The following is a 15,698-nucleotide window of genomic DNA, read 5'->3' on the forward strand; positions in this document are numbered from 1 at the left end:
CTGATGTGTGAGTAATGCAATGCTACCGTCATGCATGTCTCCTCTGCCTGCATGCGGGACTCCATGTAGGCATGCTCCCTTGCCCCTCCTCTGCCACTCTGCACCCCAGTTCCACCTTTGCACTGGTCTGCTTCAATCTTCCCAATGTGTACTTTCTTGTTCATGTGTCCTGTGTAGATGCAAACTTCCAGCGTAGAATCTGCCAGACATATGCCTTGTGGTACAGCCTTAGTACTCGATGCAGGGTATCTCACTTGTACTGTGCATGGGTCAGATGTCCCGCAGGGACATGAGTGCCCATTCATGCTCCATGTGCATTGCACGCATGCCCCTATGTGTCCTTGACTTGATGATCACTGTAATATAAGTCCATGGTTACATACATTGCCTGCCATCTCATCAGCCTTCCCATGTCAACTGTGGCTCAGTCCTGTGTTGCACACATGTTTAGGCTCTGATAATATGTGTGGCTCACAGGCCTCAGCCTGTTCAATGGCCAATGACTCTGTCCAACTCTTGTTGTGTCTTCTTCACACGTGGGCGGCCTCCGGAGTTTCCATCATGTGTCCTGCCCACTGTCCCAGCATCATTTGCAGTGTTGTAATTTGAATCACATCAAGCTGTTAATGCCAGTCAACACTGCCTGTCAATACACAGGTGTATGGTCAGCCTTTTGATTCCATGCTAGGCATCCCTGCTTTGGTACTGGGGTGGAGGGGTGCTTGGCTTCTAGACATGGTACACATTGAATGCACAATGCACGTGATGTCTGAATTTGACATTGCACTGCCTTCATGCCTTCACATTTCCTGGCACACACCATGTAGTGCTTGTACATGTAGGTAGTGAGTGGCGTACACATTTTCTGCACTGCATAGACCCACTTCCATGGAAACTGCCACCTTTCAACAGGTCTGATCACAGAAGCTATTTAAAGTAGACCCAGCATGCATGCCAGGTCATATGTTGTGTGTCACATGACTGCCGGATGCCTTTGCTGTCGGTGTGTGTGTGTGTCGTGTGCTTCTGACATGTGTATTGACCTTTTTCTCTCTATTTTTCAGGTGATGACGCAATGGAGGCAGAGGATGGTGTTGTCATGCCAGACACAGGGTTGGTAACGCCACATCAACCCGGCACTAGTGGGGGTTGTGGGGTGGTAGGCCACGAAAACCCCCAAGTACTGCAGTCCATCTTGTCTCTGGCTGCCTATGAGTCCAGCCTTGATGACGACTCTGACGTCCATGTTGAGTTGGATGAGCATCAAGTCCATGTGTCAGGGGTGAGTGATTCTGATGTGGACACTCCTCTGTCTGCAACACCTGCACTGAGGGATCAGACAGTCTTGGTTCCTCCACCCGTGGTGGATCGGGACACAGGGTCACCCTCCACACCGGTCACTGATGTGCCTGGGACATCACGTCGACGGGGGCATGTAGTTGTGCAGCCGCAGGCGGTGCCAACACAGCGAGGACCCCAGGTCCTTGGGTCCCGCAGGGGTCAAGCCCGGCAACGCAGTCGCCGCATGCATCCGCTGTATACTGAGTGGGAGCAAGACATGACTGCCAATTCCGAACGGCAGGGGCAGCAATGGAGAACATCGCTGAGAGCATGGAGCTTGTGGCCTGATCTGTGCTCCCCCCTGCTAGGCAGGTGCTTCTCCAGCAGCAGGCGGCACGGTCCACAGCCCGCTCGCTCAGGCTGGGCATGGCGGCCTCTGACAGGGCACGCCAGGCTGAAATGTCGTCTCTGCGTCAAGCAATTGCTGCTCACGCAGAGGCGCACATGGATGCCCTGAGGGAGGAGTATGCTTCCCTCAGATCCACTCTGGGTGTCCTTATGATGTCCCAGAGGCAGCAGGCAGAAGAGAGGTTTGCACAGCTTGAGCGTACCATCTCGGCTGAGCTACAGGCTTGCCGGGAGGTGCAGCGGTTGTCCAGCCAGGCCTTGCAGGAGGAACTCTGTGTTACACGTGCTGTCTTGCAAGAGGAAGCACGTGTATCACGGGAGGTTCTGCATGCAGACCTACGTCACATCGCCACACAGAACCAGGCTCACCCGTCCGGCAGACTTGCTGCCGACGAGGGGCAAGCTGCGGCTAGGCGTGGCCAGGCTACTGTGCCACGTCCTCCTTTCCAGGATGAGCCAGACTCGGACGACCATCTATCTCCCACGTAGGTCGTGCTGTGCAGGCGTTGAGCCCATGGAGGATTTTTTTTTGGCTCAGCATCATCGCATGTGTATGTTGAGCAGCACCCTGTACTTCCCCCCTCCTGGGTGCCTCCCCTCCCCCCCGGGTCGTATGTGGCCATTTTTGATTTTTCTTTTAGTTTAGTTAGTTAAGTTTCTGTTTGATAGTTAGTTTAAATAGGTAATGTAGGTTTTCCATAGTTAGTGTAATTAGTTAATAGTTGATTTAGTTTAAAATTGCTAGTCTATTGTGCTTTCATGTGACGGTGCGGTGCTTTGTGGCTTTTGAAGGCATCCACTGTCTGTTCCAGCTGGGCCCTTCATGGTTGTCTTGTGTATGTGTTTGCTGCTTGGGTTCCTTGACTCACATATGCCACTCCTGCCTCCCTTATCCATGGGCTCGCAAGGATGGTTCGGTGTTACAGCATTTTACACAAGGGCCTTGGACTGTCATATCTGTGGCATGTCTGGTGCTGTGAGACTTGTGTTGACACCCCTAGTGGGGATGATTTAGGTTTCATTGTCCACTGTTGAGCTTTTGCTAGATGGGGTGTGTCATGATTAATGTGGACATTGATTGCTATGCATTGTGTAGTATGTTTCATATCTTTCCTGTACATGTGCCTGTTGCAATTCATGCTGTAGATAGTGTTCCACACTTTGGAGGTGAAAGACGGACTGATGGTGTGATTTCTGATGTGACTCTCTGACATGGTCAAGTAATGAGATGCCTGATGAGACACACATAGATGACTTTGAAGCATTAATCATGTGTTTCATGCCCTTTCTGCAGGGGGATGAGCCTCCAGAGCACCTTTGCCAGCAGACATGGCCCATTGGACAACAGAATTCTGGACCCGTTTGTTGGTGCCCACATGCACATGTGTGCAGAAGCAGAGGCACAGTGATTGCAGACCCACATCCTAGAACTGCTGACATGTTCCAAGGAACTCCAGGCAAGGTGAGCATCACAGGGGGGCCACGACACAGCAAAGCTTGCACCAGGCGAGTTGCACATGCAGGCTTAGTCACAGCACTGAGGGTGAGCTTAGACGAATATTGGTGTTGAAGCACACAATGCAGCTCAGATGTGTTTGTGGACTGATGGCTGCTGATAGTAGGGTTGTCTGGGACACAGGGGCAGTGGCACATACCCTCCGGTACACCAAGGTCCATTGAGGCACTTGTATCAACCATGTAGCCTTCCGAGACATGGATAGGGACAGCTCACAGGGACATACAGCAAGGGACATACTCGGGTGCAGTGCATGTCTTTTCCACGTACTTCATGATAAATGCACTGCCAACTTTGTTTCGGTCATGGTGGTACGCAACTTGCTCTGTAGTCATGGCTTGCTATATGGGTCTGTCTGCTTACCCAGGGAACATTGCATGTTGTGTGAATTGTGACACATTGGTGTTCCATTTGCCACGCACCCAGCAGCGGCTGCCTTACTGCATTGACTGTGTATGACCCGTCACAGGGGTGATGTTATATATGGGTACGAAGCATCAACCACAGATTGTCTGTTTGTAGAGTAGTCTGTTGCTATGGGGCATGTTTGGTGTTGTGTTTTTGTGCAATTGGCACGTACAGGTTGTTGACTGTGTCTCTCTTTGCAGCATTGCAGTGCTCCGGTAACTGGACCCGAGAGTGCGCAGGCAGGAGGCCAGCACTCAAAACCAGAGCTAAGTGTCTTGTTGTTTTTCTTACGAACTGCTCTGCATAGGCTTGCGGGGGAGTGTACTGATGCATGGATGTATGTGTGGTTCAATTTGGTATGTTTTTTTCTCCCTAATCACCCGTGATCCTATGCAATTTTGAAACCTGTACCCTCTACCCAGTGTTCCTGCTTCCCGTGCCTATCCAAGCAACGTTCCCTGACCCTCTTTCCCCACTGGGGTTGCGGATGCCTGTGTAAGCCCCGAACTTGCAGGCGCCAAAACCTTAGAGGGGGTGGTTGGTTCGTACCACTCCTGAGCCTGGACTACAGAAGGCCATGACAATGATGTCCAAGTCTGTTTGGATTGTGTATGTGTTCATGCAGGTTGTACATTTTCGTGCATTCCCTAGTTTCATGTGTCATTCCTCCTCTCCTCTCCTGCCGCTCATTCCAGTCATCCAGTGTGTCAACACCTGTCCCGACTGCATATCCCTAAACCTCCTTCCCCACCAGGGTCTCAGGGGCCTGTGTGAGTCTGACCTTGCAGGCACCCGGGACATGGTGGGGGTGGTTGTTTCGTGACACTCCCGCGCCTGTACAGGGGACCTGTGACAGTAGACATCCATTCATGGTGCATCATCCTATGTCATGTACCACACATGTCTCACATCCTGTCGTGACATTGTTTTGCTGTGCTACCTTGGTTGTTGCATCATTGTGGTAGTACTTGGCCTTTGTGAGGTACTGCTACGTCAAGTCATCAACTGGAGGGTGTTCGGGTTCGTTTTTATGCCTTGGATTTTGTGATTTTGGAAATGAGTGGGGATTCTGAGGGTGTGACGAAGGGTAAAGGTGATCCTGTGGCCAGGTGGAATTGAGGTTTGGAGGCTTCATGACCCAGGTGCAGTTGTTCAGTGGGCCATGGTCATTTGTGAGGGAGGGGGGGTTGTTGTTGATAGTTGCATTGCCCTGCAGTGTGATGGGAACTCTGACATAGTAATGGTGGTATCCTATGTACATGTTGTGTTCTGCTGATCAATGCCTGTTCATGTGTTGTGTTTTCCTTTCAGGTGCGAGGGGATAGTTGTGGTTTGACATGCTGGGGTGTACACATGGTGGATGTTCACATGTGATGTGTAGGGAACACTGATGGTCACTTGAGTGCACATGCATATGTGGAGTGCATGTCCTTGCAGAACCACACACTTGCACTCTGATGCACTACATGTACTCCCACCCTTGCAAATCCACGTGTACACTGTTTGCCTTCTGGTGCCCACTGTGTCCCGGCAGCACATGTTCTGTGACCGATCATGGATCCAGTACATGCCTAATTTGCTATTTGACGTGGTCTGTCACTTAGATGTGATGCTCAGGGTGTGCATCACACACAATGGCTGTTCACTGTGCTGTGCGCTGAGCAGTGTGATGCAGGAGTAGGACACTGCACACATGAGCTGCAGTGTTGATTTTGCAATGCATAATGTGCATGTAGACAGGCATTCATTGTGATGTTACGTCTACGACTGTTGTAATGCATTTGGAAATGACTTGTTTTGGGTGTGAGGTTGTTGGTCTGTCATTTCATCTGATTCCGGGTCAGGCAGCAGTGTCCGATGCCACTGTGCATTTAGGACATGGCAATGTGTACCTTATCGTTACTGCATTGGTGTATGGGTATTGCGTGCCATGTCATGTTGATGTTTGGGAGGGTTTGAGTGACATGACAGTGATGGCCATGGCCTGTTTTGCAGGTGTGTGTGATGCACACCTTGCATGTCCGTGTCATCCACTTCTCAGAGCAACTAGCTGGGGGTAGATTTCTCTCCGCAGCAGGGCCCTCCCCCTGGAACAGACTTCCGGCCTGACTTGAACTTGAGGGGAATCATCTCCAGTTCTGGAAGCATCTCAAGACCTTCCTCTTTGCTTCTGCTTACTGTCTGCCTCTCCCTTGCAGAAATCTCCACTGGAACTGCACAGGAGCTGCAACTGGCCCACTCTCACCGACCTCGGTCCCTGGCCCAGCCACTCTCCACTTGCACTGCCTCCCTGGCAACCCCTGCACTGCAGTACTGTCTCTCTATCCCTACAGCCCTCCCTTCCCAGCACTTGTCTGCACTTACCTTTGTAGTTGCCACCAGGCGACCTATGTATTATTTTTTTGGGCTACTTCCCCTGTACTGGACTCCCTGCCACCCTTCCCCTTGCACTTTTCCCATTCCCCCTACCCCTGCACTTGCACGATCCCAATGACACCTGGCCTAGTAGTACCATTCCCTGTGTTCCCTTGTTCCCCCCTCCCTGCCTCATTGCGCCTTGGAATACTTGTGTATGGCCCATATCATGTCATAATTCATATGTGTGCCTTTTGGTCACACAGGATAGCTTGTGTTTAAGTAGCTAGGGATGCAGACGATGTGGCACTTCCATGGCAACTTTCTCAGGGTGGTAGGGTTGTGACAGTTAACTGTCTCTTTGTCATCATCGATTGTCACCTGGTATGTGCCAGGCCTGTGTGCACTCCGCAGGGGTGGGAGTTTAGGTGAAAAATGTGGCCACAAGCTGGGTCCGGGCTTCCTCGCCACGTGCCCTGTCCCCTCCCATGGGCAGCGCCTGTGCCTGTGGTTGGGGATGTGGGGGCACCACCATGTCCACCGGGACGCCCTGCCGTGTTGCAACATTGTGCAGGACACATGCTGCCACAATGATCTTGCACACTACTGGTGGTGCATAGAGTAGTTGGCCACCAGAGCGGTCAAGGAAGCGGAAACGTGACTTGAGCACTCCGAATGTGCGCTCCACTATGCCCCTGGTTGCAATATGGGCGGCGTTGTATCTTACCTGGGGTGGTGTGGTGGGGTTCCGGATTGGCGTCATCATGTGGTTGCTCAGAGGGTAGGCACTGTCCCCTGGGGAGGTGATAATAGTTGAGATTATTAGGGTTTGGATATTTGTCTGTGTGTGACTTGCATGCATGTGCAAGGGCATTTGTACTGACCTAGGAGCCATGTGTCGCCATGCTGCCCAGCTTCCAGGGCCCGGCTCAGGGCGGACATTCTGTATATGAAACTGTCATGGGTGGAGCCAGGGTAGTTTGCATAGACAGAGGTGATGATTCCCTTTGCATCACATACCACCTGTACATTGATGGAATGCCAGTGCTTGCGGTTTCGGTAGATGTGCTCAATGGCCCTAGGTGGACGTAGGGCCACATGGGTGCAATCTATGGCACCGAGCACTTTGGGGAAGTGTGCCACCCTGAAAAAATCCAGGACAACGGCCTGCCTTTCTGCGGGTGTTCTGGGCATGTATATGTGCCTGCGGACTGAGGGGCGCGCTGTCATGATTGCCAGTACCTGGTGTAGGCAGCGTGACTGCGTGGCCTGTGAGACCCCCCCCCACTATGGCAGTGGTCCGCTGAAATGACCCAGTGGCCAAAAAATGCAGGACATTGAGCAGCTTCTCCAAGGGGCTCAATGCTTGGGAGCAAAGGGTGGGGGATGTGAGGTCATCTTCCCACTCCCTGACCAGGTCTAGGATGATATGGGGTGGAAACCTATACCTGCCATAGACCTGGTCGTCAGGCATCCCAAAAAGGCTTGTCCGTGGTGCGAAAATGCGTGCCCTGGCTATTCTCCTCCTCCTGCGGTGTCCCACGATCAGTGCAGCGACAAATGGGCATTCATCGTAGCTGTATATACGCGTTTGTTGTTTGCGCGCACTTTTATGCTGTGCGCGGGGACGCTTCCGCCTGCCTTTGTGTGGCAGACGCGTTGACGCCTGTGCACGTCTTTTGCCGTGCGCGGGTTTCCCGTATTCGGATACGGTCCGAGTGTCATCGTGTGTGATCGGAGGGGAGTGAGCGTACACGCAACTGGCCTGGGTACGTGTGTTTCGGGGTGCGCGGGAAGATCCACACGCGATTAGCCTGGGTACATGTGTTCCGGGGTGCCGGGAACTTTCACACGCAATTGGTGGAAATCCACGTGTGTTCTGTCATCACGTGCAATGAGGGAAACACCTGCGCGTCACGTCACAGACGCGCTCACGCGCTAAGGGCCTTTGGTCCAATGAAATCGCATATGCGTGCTGCCGTGCATACGCGCATGGGCCCTTTCCTCATATTACACGCGGACGTGCAGTTTTTCACGCATGCTGAAATGCGCATGCACGTCTGTACGCGTCACGTCACAGGGGCGCTTGCGCTTGAGGGGCCTTCTGTCCAATGAAAATGCGTATGCGTGCAGACGCGCTTACGCGCTAAGGGCCTTTCCTCGAATTACACGCTGACGTGCAGATTTTTCACGTGCCAAATCACTTCGTATCAAGCTGGCCACGCGTAAGCACACGGAAGACCACGCTCCTGCCCAGAAGGCCGAACTACTGCCCCCCAGAGCCCCGAGCACGCTCCCACCTGCCATCTGCTGCTGCCTGACTGCCTGCTGCCCACGTGCCCTGCCATTTGCTGCCTGCACATCAGCCAGGGGTGCTGTTGCTGTGACCACCCCTGCTGGAACCGAAGACTCCCGACTGGGATTCCATCGCTCCACAGCCAAGCCCCAGGACCCAGTTGCCCACCCACTCCTGCCTCTGGGGTTGTCATGTCTGGGCAAACACCATCTGTGACCACTGACAACCCCCGGCCAGAGAGGCAGAGGGGCACCAGCTTCAGTGCCACCGAAGTTGGTGTCCTGGTGGAGCAAGTCCTGGGGCAGTATGATGCCCTCTTCGGAAGTTCCCGCGCCGACAAGGAAGGACGGACTCGGATCTGGACTGACATTGTGACTGCCATCAACGCGGAGGGGGTGGCAGTCCGCGACTTACAACATATCATGAAGCGCTGGGAGGACTTCAGGTACAGGACCCTGAACAAGGCCCGGCGCCTCTTGAAGGCAGCGGATGCCAATGGGCGCCGGGGCCACTTGTCGGAAGAACAGATGAGGGTCCTGGAACGCATATCCCCAGCGCTCCACGTCCAGGTCCTTGAGAAGCAGACCCGTCTGGAGTCGAGCGGTGAGTGTACATGCATCCTGATTGTGAGCAGTGCGTGTGGTGATTATTCAGTAGTGTGCAGGTTGCACATCTGTTTGTATGGGGTCGAGTATGGGTGGGGGTGTACAGGGCCGTGGGGCTGACACATGCGAGGGCTGTAATGTGTGAGACATGGATGGTGCTTGTGTGTGTAGGCTTGCATGCCAAATGCAGTTGTGTGGGCACACATGTTTGGATGAATGTGTATGTAAGTAGACATGTCCGTGATGTCACGCATGTATGTTGTTTTCGGCTGCATGTATCAGCACTGTGTACATGTGCATGTGTGTGTATTTGACAAGGGTGCAACAGTGATGCAACATGGATGCATGTGACAGCGGTATGTGGAAGCCTGATTGGCAGATGTGACATGGATGCCCGTCTGAACAGTGCGACACTTGGCAGAGGTGTACACATGCATGCAAGTGTGGTGGTGTGTGTACATGTGTGGTGCACTTCCTTTGTTGCATGTGATGTCTGGCTCACCTTTGGCTGCTCATGCTGTTGTATGAGTATGGATAGTGGTGGCAGTTGCGATATGGCTGTGGTATGGCTCATGTGTGCGAGTTGTAATGACATGTGTGTTGGGGATTGTGATGACATATCTGAGGTTTGCCAATGCCACTCATGTACAACTGTCATGTGTGTATGTGTCCATTGTACAGTGCCCTGATGCCTGTGTTTTGTTTCTCCCTGTCTGCAGCGTCACTGATGAAGAGGGCGGAGAAGGTGCTGTGGAGCACAGCGGCGGGGATTCGACCGCCAGCCGGAGACGCAAGGCCCCGCTCCCCTCCCAGGTTGTCATCTCGTCGGGGAGTGAGGAGTCCTGTGCCGCGTCCCAGGCCGCAGCTGCCGGGGGGAGGTCCAAGAGGCGGAGGTTGGAGTTGGACTCCTCGGCAGCAGAAGGGGCAGCTGGGACCCCACAGGGCCCAACAGGGGAAGATGGCATGGAGTCATCCAGGTTGGTGGGGGGTTTGGTGGAGGAGGAGGCCGTGCAAGCACCAGAGACGGGGTCTGGAGGTGGGGATCCCACTGGTGCTAGTGGTGCAGTGCAGGACCAGGGACAGGAGGCAGCACAGGCCACCGCGGAGGTGCCTGTGTGCAATCCTGTCCCTGCATCATCTTGCACCAGCAGGGATGCCTACGTCCAGACCCGTTTTCAGGCAGGGGATGAACTCACGTCAACTGGCCTTCCTCTGCCTGCGGACGTGGCTATCCAGGTCCGGGTTGAGCCTGTCCTGGCTGGTGTGGCGTTGCGTCAACGGGCCATGCGAGGTGACCTGCAGTCTTTTCATGAAGAGACTGCGAGTCATCTCGAATGGCTAGTTGACCACGTCAGCCTGCTGGGACAGGTCACCCAGGCCGGATTCCTCCGTCTGATGGGGCTTGCTCTGACCCCCTCCTCAACTGGACCCCCTACGCGCCAGTCGTCCTCTGTGCCATCTTCCCACCCATCAGTCACCTGGGTGCCCTGTGGAGCTGCCTCTGACGGTGCGGCCAGGCTGGTGGAGGAGGCATCCCTGCCACAGTCGGGAGTCGGACGTCCAGCAGGGGTGGCCACATCAACAACTGCACCCCAACCGGCGGAGGATGTGCAGGCAGCAGGAGGCAGTGCACGGGCAGAGGCACAGCAGCAGCAGCAACGTGGTGGAGCCATGAAGGCTCGGGGCCTTCGACATCAGAGGGGCAGGCATCGGCCAGAGGGCAGGAGGGCCCAGGACAGAGGGTGTCTTCCGTGTGGCAGCGGTTGGGCCATGCCATAGATGCGGAGCGGCAGCGGGCGGAAGAGGCACGGCTCACAATGGTCAGGGCGGAGAACTCCATGCGGAGGGCCCTGAGGCGGGCCGAGTGCCTCGAGGCAATCCGCAGGGGTTTGGAGGTGGAGACGTCGGCGGCCCTGCGGACCCTCGGGGCCATGGAGGAGGACCGCCTCCGGGACATTGAGGAGGAGCTCGATGATGCCCTGGCCCGGAACATCCACAAGTGAGCCGTGAAACTAGCCCGCTGCCCTTGTACATAGTTTCTAGGTAGTGTTAGGTTTCATTTTTGTTTTTATTTTATTTGGACCTTTCGGACATTGGCCACATTTTTGTATATAGTTTATTTTATTAGTTAGTGTAGTTAGATAGGTTTCCTTTATTTTGTTGGGATAATGGACCCTGGATTGTTCCCATGTACATAGTTGACAGTTGGATTGTATTTTATTTTCTATTTTTGACCATGGAGCAATGGCTTTCTTTTTTTATTTCCCATTGGATTTTGTTTTGTGGACATTGACTTTGGACATTACTTTGGATTTTTATTTTTGGTTTTGCTTTTTTTGACGGACATGCTTCTTTTCATTTTTGTACATTCACGTTTCTGTTTCTTCATTTTTTATTCTATTGATGTTTCCTTTAATACATATTATTTTTGGTGAACTTCAATGTGTGGTATCTCATTGGTTTCATGCATTTCATGATATGTGTTTTGAGATTCACTGACACCCATTGGGTGTATGTGAGGGAAATGTGTTTGTTTCGGAACTTGCAATTGGTGTTCTGTGATGTAATTACAAATTATGAGTGGGTGGATGCAATACTCGGGTGGGTGTTTTGCATTTGGAGGCTGACCATAGGGACCAGGGATCTAGATTGTGATGACATGTTGGCTGGGGAACATGAGTTGCACATGGGTGGGGGCCTGGTGGAGGCTGTCCCTGCACTGCTGGGGGTGGGGGTGATGGGAGACATGAGTTGGACATGAGTGGGGGCCTGGTGGAGGCTGCCCCTGCACTGCTGGGGGTGGGGGTGATGGGAGACATGAGTGGGGGCCTGGTGGAGGCTGCCCCTGCACTGCTGGGGGGTGGGGGTGCAGGGAGACATGAGTGGGGTGCCTGGTGGAGGCTGCCCCTGGTGGCTGGGGGGTGGGGGTGCAGGGAGACATGAGTGGGGGCCTGGTGGAGGATGCCCCTGGTGGCTGGGGGGTGGGGGTGATGGGAGACATGAGTGGGGGCCTGGTGGAGGCTGCCCCTGCACTGCTGGGGTGTGGGGGTGGTGGTAGACATGGGTGGGGGCCTGGTGGAGGCTGCCCCTGCACTGCTGGGGGGTGGGGGTGATGGGAGACATGAGTGGGGACCTGGTGGAGGCTGCCCCTGGTGGCTGGGGGGTGGGGGTGCAGGGAGACATGAGTGGGGGCCTGGTGGAGGCTGCCCCTGCACTGCTGGGGGGTGGGGGTGCAGGGAGACATGAGTGGGGGCCTGGTGGAGGCTGCCCCTGCACTGCTGGGGGGTGGGGGTGGTGGGAGACATTGGTGGGGGCCTGGTGGAGGCTGCCCCTGCACTGCTGGGGGGTGGGGGTGGTGGGAGACATGGGTGGGGGCCTGGTGGAGGATGCCCCTGGTGGCTGGGGGGTGGGGGTGATGGGAGACATGAGTGGGGGCCTGGTGGAGGATGCCCCTGGTGGCTGGGGGGTGGGGTTGATGGTAGACATGGGTGGGGGCCTGGTGGAGGCTGCCCCTGTACTGCTGGGGGGTGGGGGTGATGGGAGACATGAGTGGGGACCTGGTGGAGGCTCCCCCTGGTGGCTGGGGGGTGGGGGTGCAGGGAGACATGAGTGGGGGCCTGGTGGAGGCTGCCCCTGCACTGCTTGGGGGTGGGGGTGCAGGGAGACATGAGTGGGGGCCTGGTGGAGGCTTCCCCTGCACTGCTGGGGGTGGGGGTGATGGGAGACATGAGTTGGACATGAGTGGGGGCCTGGTGGAGGCTGCCCCTGCACTGCTGGGGGTGGGGGTGATGGGAGACATGAGTTGGACATGAGTGGGGGCCTGGTGGAGGCTTCCCCTGCACTGCTGGGGGGTAGGGGTGCAGGGAGACATGAGTGGGGGCCTGGTGGAGGCTGCCCCTATACTGCTGGGGTGTGGGGGTGCTGGTAGACATGGGTGGGGGCCTGGTGGAGGCTGCCCCTGCACTGCTGGGGGGTGGGGGTGGTGGGAGACATGGGTGGGGGCCTGGTGGAGGCTGCTCCTGCACTCCTCGGGGGTGGGGGTGCAGGGAGACATGAGTGGGGGCCTGCTGGCAGGTGCCCCACAGTGCTGGGGGGTGGGGGTGCAGGGAGACATGAGTGGGGGCCTGGTGGAGGCTGCCCCTGGTGGCTGGGGGGTGGGGGTGATAGGGGAAATGAGTGGGGGCCTGGTGGAGGATGCCCCTGGTGGCTGGGGGGTGGGGGTGATGGGAGACATGAGTGGGGGCCTGGTGGAGGCTGCTCCTGCACTGCTGGGGGGTGGGGGTGCAAGGAGACATGAGTGGGGGCCTTGTGGAGGCTGCCCCTGCACTGCTGGGGGTGGGGGTGATGGGAGACATGAGTTGGACATGAGTGGGGGCCTGGTGGAGGCTGCCCCTGCACTGCTGGGGTTGGGGGTGATGGGAGACATGAGTTGGACATGAGTGGGGGCCTGGTGGAGGTATGCCCCTGCTCTGCCGGGGGGTGGGGGTGCAGGGAGACATGAGTGGGGGCCTGGTGGAGGCTGCCCCTGGTGGCTGGGGGGTGGGGGTGGTGGGAGACATGGGTGGGGACCCGGTGGAGGCTGCCCCTGCACTGCTGGGGGGTGGGGGTGGTGGGCGACATGGGTGGGGGCCTGGTGGAGGCTGCCCTGCACTCCTCGGGGGTGGGGGTGCCTGGAGACATGAGTGGGGGCCATGTTGGAGGCTGCCCCTGCACTGCTGGGGGGTGGGGGTGGTGGGAGACATGGGTGGGGGCCTGGTGGAGGCTGCCCCTGGTGGCTGGGGGGTGGAGGTGGTGGGAGACATGGGTGGGGTCTGCTGGCAGGTGCCCCACAGTGCTGGGGGGTGGGGGTGGTGGGGAACATGGTTGGACATGGGTGGGGGCCTGCTGGCAGGTGCCCCACAGTGCTGGGGGGTGGGGGTGGTGGGAGACATGGGTGGGGGCCTGGTGGAGGCTGCCCCTTTTGGGTGGGGGGTGGGGGTGGTGGGAGATATGAGTGGGGGACTGGTGGAGTCTGCCCCTGCACTGCTCGGGGGTGGGGGTGCAGGGAGACATGAGTGGGGGCCTGGTGGAGGCTGCCCCTGGTGGCTGGGGGGTGGGGGTGATGGGAGACATGAGTGGGGGCCTGGTGGAGGCTGCCCCTGCACTGCTGGGGTGTGGGGGTGCTGGTAGATATGGGTGGGGGCCTGGTGGAGGCTGCCCCTGCACTGCTGGGGGGAGGGGGTGATGGGAGACATGAGTGGAGACCTGGTGGAGGCTCCCCCTGGTGGCTGGGGGGTGGGGGTGCAGGGAGACATGAGTGGGGGCCTGGTGGAGGCTGCCCCTGCACTGCTGGGGGGTGGGGGTGCAGGGAGACATGAGTGGGGGCCTGGTGGAGGCTGCCCCTGCACTGCTGGGGGTGGGGGTGATGGGAGACATGAGTTGGACATGAGTGGGGGCCTGGTGGAGGCTGCCCCTGCACTGCTGGGGGTGGGGGTGATGGGAGACATGAGTTGGACATGAGTGGGGGCCTGGTGGAGGCTGCCCCTGCACTGCTGGGGGGTGGGGGTGCAGGGAGACATGAGTGGGGGCCTGGTGGAGGATGCCCCTGGTGGCTGGGGGGTGGGGGTGATAGGGGAAATGAGTGGGGGCCTGGTGGAGGCTGCCCCTGGTCGCTGGGGGGTGGGGGTGGTGGGAGACATGGGTGGGGGCCTGGTGGAGGGTGCCCGTGCACTGCTGGGGGGTGGTGGGAGACATGGGTGGGGGCCTGTGGAGGGTGCCCCTGGTGGCTGGGGGATGGGGGTGGTGGGGAACATGAGTTGGACATGGGTGGGGGCCTGCTGGCAGGTGCCCCACAGTGCTGGGGGGTGGGGGTGGTACGGAACATGAGTTGGACATGGGTGGGGGCCTGCTGGCAGGTGCCCCACAGTGCTGGGGGGTGGGGGTGGTGGGGAACATGAGTTGGACATGGGTGGGGGCCTGCTGGCAGGTGCCCCACAGTGCTGGGGGGTGGGGGTGCAGGGTTACATGAGTTGGACATGAGTGGGGGCCTGCTGGCAGGTGCCCCACAGTGCTGGGGGGTGGGGGTGGTGGGTAACATGAGTTGGACATGGGTGGGGGGTGGGGTGGTGGGAGACATGGGTGGGGGCCTGGTGGAGGCTGCCCCTGGTGGCTGGGGGGTGGGGGTGGTGGGAGATATGAGTGGGGGACTGGTGGAGGCTGCCCCTGCACTGCTGGGGGGTGGGGGTGCAGGGAGACATGAGTGGGGGCCTGGTGGAGGCTGCCCCTGATGGCTGGGGGTGGGGGTGATGGGAGACATGAGTGGGGGCCTGGTGGAGGCTGCCCCTGCACTGCTGGGGTGTGGGGGTGCTGGTAGACATGGGTGGGGGCCTGGTGGAGGCTGCCCCTGCACTGCTGGGGGTGGGGGTGGTGGGAGACATGGGTGGGGGCCTAGTGGAGGCTGCCCCTGCACTCCTCAGGGGTGGGGGTGCAGGGAGACATGAGTGGGGGCCTGGTGGAGGCTGCCCCTGCACTGATGGGGGGTGGGGGTGCAGGGAGACATGAGTGGGGGCCTGGTGGAGGCTGCCCCTGGTGGCTGGGGGTGGGGGTGATAGGGGAAATGAGTGGGGGCCTGGTGGAGGATGCCCCTGGTGGCTGGGGGATGGGGGTGATGGGAGACATGAGTGGGGGCCTGGTGGAGGCTACCCCTGCACTGATGGGGGTGGGGGTGATGGGAGACATGAGTGGGGGCCTGGTGGAGGCTGCCCCTGCACTGCTGGGGGTGGGGGTGATGGGAGACATGAGTTGGACATGAGTGGGGGCCTGGTGGAGGCTGCCCCTGCACTGCTGGGGG

Source organism: Ambystoma mexicanum, chromosome 1q (assembly GCF_040938575.1).
Source record: "Ambystoma mexicanum isolate Mex_15411 chromosome 1q, UKY_AmexF1_1, whole genome shotgun sequence".
Lineage (NCBI taxonomy): Eukaryota > Metazoa > Chordata > Amphibia > Caudata > Ambystomatidae > Ambystoma > Ambystoma mexicanum.